Below are 6,838 nucleotides of genomic sequence, written 5' to 3' on the forward strand. Positions count from 1 at the left end.
GCCCGAGGCTTGGCACCAATTGCTGGTTTCCCCAGGATGCAGGGAGCCATTGATTGCACCCATGTGACCATCAAGGCTCCTGGGGGGGTGGGGGGCAGCCCTGTGCATTCATCGATAGAAAGGGCTTCCACTCAATCAATGTTCAGCTTGTGTGTGACCACAAACAGCGAGCCATGCAGGTGTGCACATGGTTTCCAGGCAGCAGCTATGATGCGTACATCCTTAGGAACTTGTACTGGCTCTTTTCACTGGGCCCAATGCATTGGTGGGTTGGCTTCTGGGAAATAAGGATTATACTTTGCAGAGATGGCTCATGAGGCCTGTGTAGGCCCCAGGCACTAAGAGAGAGAGAGATGGTTTAATGACAGTCACTTCAGCATCAGGGCCATTGTGGAGCGGATCACTGGCTTCCTGAAAATGCGTTTCAGATGCCTTGACAGGTCAGGAGGTGCTTTGCAGTACTCCCCCTCAGGGGTCTCCCTGATGCTTGTGGTCTGCTCTGTCCCCCGACAACATAGCTACTCAAAGAGGAGACACTTTAGTGGATGATGAGAGGCCAGAACTGGAGCAGTCGTCTGAGGACGAAGGAGTGGGTGAGGCAGGGGAACAGAGCAATGCCGCACTGCATGTGCCTGGCCTCGAGTGCGCAGTTGACTGCGAGACTAAGGAAGCCTTAATACAGCAACGGTTTGCCGAGAGCCCTGCAGAACACCAACATAACATAAGTGAGAAGAAAGATAACCCCCATCTCATGTTTACAATGAGAAACTCCTGTGGCCCTCATAAACCGCACTTCTCCAATACCCCACAGGAATATACATGTTCTTCAGCCCTCCCTCAAATTTGGAAATCCTACCATCACCCACAGAAACCAGTCAGACATCTCCCAGCTATGAAAAAGAACACACGGATGAGGCACTATGACTTTACAGTTTAACGCGAACAATTAACAAACAAGAAACCTTGACAATGAGAGATCTCACCCCTGTGCCCCTCGTTGTGAGTGATTGATGTGAATAATGAAAGAAACGTTTACAGTTGCTCGGTGCAGTGTGCCCCCCTCGCTTGCGACTGCACTGGACAGAGGTGTCTGATCTGCCACATCCCTTGCGCTGGATGACTTTGCCGGGCGTCCTCTGTGTGGCTTAGGCCTCGAGGTGCCGGCCATTTCCGGAGACTCTTGCACAGATGCATTGAGTCTTCAGTCACCACTGCACTGGTCTGTGTCAATGGCTGCTGGACAGAGGAGATGCTGCACCCCCCTCACAGGTGCCAGGAGAGGAGGTTGCAGCTGCTCATCCCCTGCTATTCGATCCAGTTGGTCCTCCCTGCCAGCTGGTGAGGTTCCAGGAGCTGGATGGGGGTCCAGGCTCCCAGATTCCCTGAGCCCCTGAGCTCAGAGCCAAGGCAATGGTGTGCAGGTCAGAGCTCATCCCGACAATCGCATCTGCAACGGGCTTGGTTTGCTTCTCCAGGACAGTCACCGCTCTGGCTATGGTGGAGGCTTGGCGCTCTGAAGAGCGGGTGATCGCAGTGAACATGGCCTGGATATGCACCTCCACAGTCTGGGCCAGAGCACACAATGACTCTGGTAAACCAGCCATATCTTCATGGACCTTGTGCTGAACATCTAGCATCTGCCACCTTATGGGCGACTCCAGAGGCTCACCATCTGACTCGGATTCAGACTCTAGTTCACCACAGGGACTCCGAGGAATTCTCCCCCACGCTCTCTGGGAGCCGCACTTGCAGCTGTGAAGCGCCCTCGCCAGTGTATGTGTTACCCCCTGGCTGATGTGCTGACCCCTGCCGAAGTGCCAGTATCTTCAATAGTGCACCCTCCGAGGGTTGTTCCTCAGAGGAGGGTGGAGGTTCTTCAGTATTATCCGATGGAGGCAGTGCTGAAGAGGCTTCTCCTGTAAGGAACAGAATTAATTCAGGGGGGGTCATCGGTTATCCCATCACTAAAAGCGTCACATCTAAGTCTTAACTCAGATACGCTTTCACTCGGACAAACATGCATTAATTAACTCCACGGAAACTATGATCCCATGAACGAAGACTTGTACCCTCTAATGACACTTGCCAATGGTCAAGGATGTGCAACCCCAGCACCAAATACTGTGCATTTCGCTAATACACCTTCAAGTCACAGTGATCATTTCATCCTATCATCCAGTATGATGCCCCAGTCATCTCTCCAGAACCAGGTTGCTGCCCCACCCCCCCCCAATCTTGCCAATGCCTATAAGCCTTGACCTCTGCGTGTCAATGAGGGACAGCACTTGTACCTAAAATGTGCTAAGGATCTCAAGCCTCACAACTCCGCCGACGGTGCAGGAGTGCCCGCTGGCGTCCTTAGCTTGCTTCTCCCAAAATCATTAGACATAGAGTTGGCGTTAACACTCTCAAGTACTCAAATGTCTCGGCAACATTATCAGGTGAGTGCTTGGCCAGCTGGAGACTGTTCTTCGCAATGAATGACATTGTGCCAACCAACCATCTTCCAAAATAGAGGAAAAGATTTACACACTGGGAATGCTGGTAGGTGTCATCAGGTCTGGCATCTTCCGTGGAGAGAGGGAGGCCGAGTGAAACTTTCCAGTAAGCATGTGTACTCTTCAGAGCTTGGGAGGAATTGATTATCACTGCAAGCGGCCCCCTACGTTTTCCTCTTCACACATGATGCCAGACCTGTTGACCTCTACCAACATTCTCTGCTTTTTGTTCCGGCTTTGCAGCTTGCGCAGTTTTTGGCCTGCCTGATTCATCACTGCTTGGAATGATCCATGGCCTGGTTAAAGAGAGCTGTTGCCTGTGCAGATATGGAACTGCGGATGAGCTGGTTTTCCTGGTACACCTGCTGGATTTGCTTTGTACGCGTGGCCCACACCGGAAATATCCTGTCCCATACTGATGCCATGCTCATCCTTGCCGACCTCACAAGGCCACTGAATCTCTTCTGGCACTGACTCCGGCTCCGCCTGACTGCGTCTACACTCGGGACATGCTCGGCCTCCTCCTCCCACACAACTTGTGTCTGCCTGAGTTCCCTCCTCTTGCCCCCTCTAGGGATGGGGTGATCAGCTCGAGCCTCTACTGCAAGGAGGAGTGCTCCAAGCGCTCTCTCTGTGAACTTGGGGGCAGCTTTGCTCTTTCTGGAGCGGTTCTCCCCTTGCTCCGATGGGGCAGACATCTACGAATGGAAGGGTAACATAAATGCCCAAATCCTCAATGTCTGCAGCTGATTGACTTGCCGAAATATTCAAATATAGCTCATTGTGAGGCTGCAGACGGACATAAGCAATCGTTAACATGAACTTGCCTTCATACATTGCAAAGGAGTATGATGCTCTCTGGTCTACGCTCTCTTTCCCTTCAGGATCCCTTTAGGGCTCACCTGACACTTTCCTCTGACCCGGGTCCCTTATAAGATCTGATCTGATTTGGTTCCGGGTCATGGCAGAGAATTTCAGGGCTTAGCTCTGGCCACCGGGACCGCATTGGGCGGGATGACTGCCCGTCACCCGCCTTTGTCGCTAATTGGTGGCAATTGGCGCATCGTCATGCAAGAGCGCTTGCACAGCAAACCCGAACTTCCGGATGCGGGACCCACTGTTGGCACACGGCCGTAAAATCCAGCCCTAGATCTCCACTCTGGAGGTACTTTCCAATGGTGGGGCCTGGAGAGGGAAGTGGCCCGACAGCAGAGAAGATGGCAATGTGCTGGCTGGAAACACTGCTACTCCTCCTGGTCCACATGCAGTGCTGTAAAGGCACCTTTTCCCTGAAGCTGTCTTCGCTTTCCTGGGGCCGTTGTGTTCCCCAAAATCCAGGAAACCCAGCCAGCCAGGGTTAAATCTATAAAACAGGTTTCAGCCTGAGGCTCCCAGTCTCGTAATTATATTTAAATGAAGAGCCTGCTTCAGGGGCTGCCTGGCTTAAACCCGACAGTAAGCAGTTTGTGGTCAGGCTTGAGATAATTAAAACTTTTTTCATCTCAACTGACTCCAACCCACCTGTTTTGCAGATTAAAATTATCCCTACGGTGTCTAAACCAAGAAGTGTAAAACAGGAAACGTGAATTAGATTTAATCCTTATACAGAATGTCAAACAAAGACTGGGAAAGGTAGATGGATTAAGAGAGAGAGATTAAAAAAGACAGAGAAAAAGTAAAAGGAAAATCTGCAACACAAATTCATTTCTGAAGCAAATCTAATGAATTTCTGAATCAATGACACCCCACACTTGTAAAATTAAATTTCAGAGCCAGAGAGGTTGTTTGACCATAAATTCACTTAGCCCACTATTAAATATTCACTTATACCTAAATGTAGTAGCCCTAACCTTTTCTGATATCTTTGGTGGGGAACTAGTGGGTGAATACCTTAGCTTCACTCCATTCCATTGATTTCAGTGTCCTGTCCATCTGCAAGCACTGTTGCAGCACAGAGAAGAAGGTAGTGCGCTGGCTTTCTCTGGCAGGATTTCTCTCACAGCAACATCAGGATTTCTGCATTTAACTGCGCATGTGTGGACACCAGAGGTTGCTGTCAGATTTGCCCCATTATAACAGTGAGTTTTGATAGCTTCATTGCAGGTCCTATTGCAAAATCTGGGCCCTAATTAGTGATGTAAATGGTTCTGGAATGGTGTCATTATCAGTCAGCTAAGAATGCTTGTAATGTTTTGATAAAGGGCTGGCACCCAACAAAGTTAAATTCCTCTGTTTTTGTTGTAGATTTCCAGCATTTGCAGTGTTTTTTTTTGGTTTTTGTTAATCACTTTTTAAGCACTGATGCTGTGTCTGAAATTTTATTAGTGTATAGGTGGGACACATTATCAAAGTTTTTACACTTTTTGTTAATGTAAGTCAATTGTAATTCACAAATAGTGACCATGCATGTTACATTTTAATTCACCCATGCAAAGTTATACAAAATAAGCATATTTACATCGTTTCCCTTTTCAACTTGCAAGAAAATATTCAACAGACATATCAAAGTATCAGGTCAAAGATACCAGCGGATTCATGCTTAAGCAGAACTGTTGTGTGAATTCAGTCATTCACTGAAGATTTGGTCATACAACCTTATACAATAGAAAATTTTCATGCTTATACATTGATTGCGATAAAGCATCAATCATGGTGTAATGTAATAAAACCAACACTGAAGTTAAACTATTCCTACAGCATATGTGAAGTCTAAAGATATTCCTATAAATGAAAGAAAACATTTCAATACAATGTGGATTAACATTTTTATGAATTATGGATGGTGTTTCATAGTGGCAGTTAACAAGCCAGCAGTAGTGCATAGTTATGGGCAAATAACCTATCGGATCATAATTCCCAAAATGGTGGCCTTTAACTTAGAAGACTCAATGCACTTGATTATTTTTGTGCCTCTTGGTTTACTATGATATGTTAAACATTCACTGTATAAACGATTTGTTGGAATGGTTGAGGAACTATCATTCTCATGTACCTTTTATCAACTAGTCCCAATCCCTAAGATTTTGAATGTCTAGAAATGAACCATGATCAGTTCTATTATGTGTTTACTGAATGATGATATTCGGCTGGATGAGGAATGCAGTATATACTTTCAATAAAGGGAGCAGGAAGAACCTCACAATCGTCAAAGTCACTCCAGTTTTATCTAACACTGATTTAGGATGACACAGCAAGACCAAACACTGGAAAATCACAATCGGTGCATAAAGCTCTCATGATTTGGAGCACATCCTTCGTTTATTGAAGAACCAAAATCTATATTGCAGTGCATCATCGAGGTTGAAAATAAGAAAGATGAGGAAGTTCAAAAGATAGTACTTGGTTGCTGCCCACCTAGAGTTTTAAGATCTTTTAGATCATTGGAGAGAAGGAAAGTCTGAGGATAGTTTCTCAGCCCTGGAAAAGAATGAATCAGAAGAGAGGACAGGGCAACAGGACTTGATTTTAATGTGAGGCTAGGGAGGAGGAAGAAATTTAGGCCAATAGCATTGATATAAGGAAGGTTTCAGTGAACAGTGAGGTTGGAGGTTAGGAGTATGGGAGAGGCCTCCCATCTCTTCGTCATCAGTGAGTGATTAAGAGTCTCCCTAGATATGTTTCGAGTCAATATGAAATTCACTCTAATGTGATATTGCTACTTATTAGTTTGTTCAAATGTGTTTAGTGAATCTTTGAGAAACAGGATATTAAAAATAAAGTGACTGACTTGCCAGGAAATAATGTTTGTGAGTCATGTTTATTTAATACTTTAGTAGTGCTGCCTGCAATACATCCTGTATGCAGTTTAATATATGCAGAGAGTCGACTCAAGGGAAGCAGCCATTAAGGCTTAAAGTGTATTTTATATCTGGATTCTCAAGGAAATATATGGAGGTTAATGGATCTCTGAGTTACATCAAAAACAATAGATGGATGAAGTAGATGTTAAACATATGAAATGAGTGTCAAATACAATAAATGGCTTGTTTGGCTCTCTATAAGATACTGAATAAATTCAAAACATATACCTAGGAAACCTGCATTAGATACAAACCTCGTGAGGCATTGATGAACTCAAAGCAGTCTGATTAATCTGTTTTAAAGGGAGAAGGATGGTTGCGACCTCTGTACAGTGACTAAACCTTTGTAAATACCAAAACACTTAATGGCTTCTACAATCTTTTTTGGGATTTTGGGTCAAAATCCTGGAACTCCCTCCCTAACTGCAATGTGGGTGTACCTATGCCAATGAACTGCGGCGGTTCAAGAAGGCAGCTCAACACCACTTTCTCAAATGCAACTAGGGATGGGCAATAAATGCTGGCCAAGCCAGCGACGCC

Source organism: Carcharodon carcharias, chromosome 10 (genome assembly GCF_017639515.1).
Source record: "Carcharodon carcharias isolate sCarCar2 chromosome 10, sCarCar2.pri, whole genome shotgun sequence".
NCBI classification, from domain to species: domain Eukaryota; kingdom Metazoa; phylum Chordata; class Chondrichthyes; order Lamniformes; family Lamnidae; genus Carcharodon; species Carcharodon carcharias.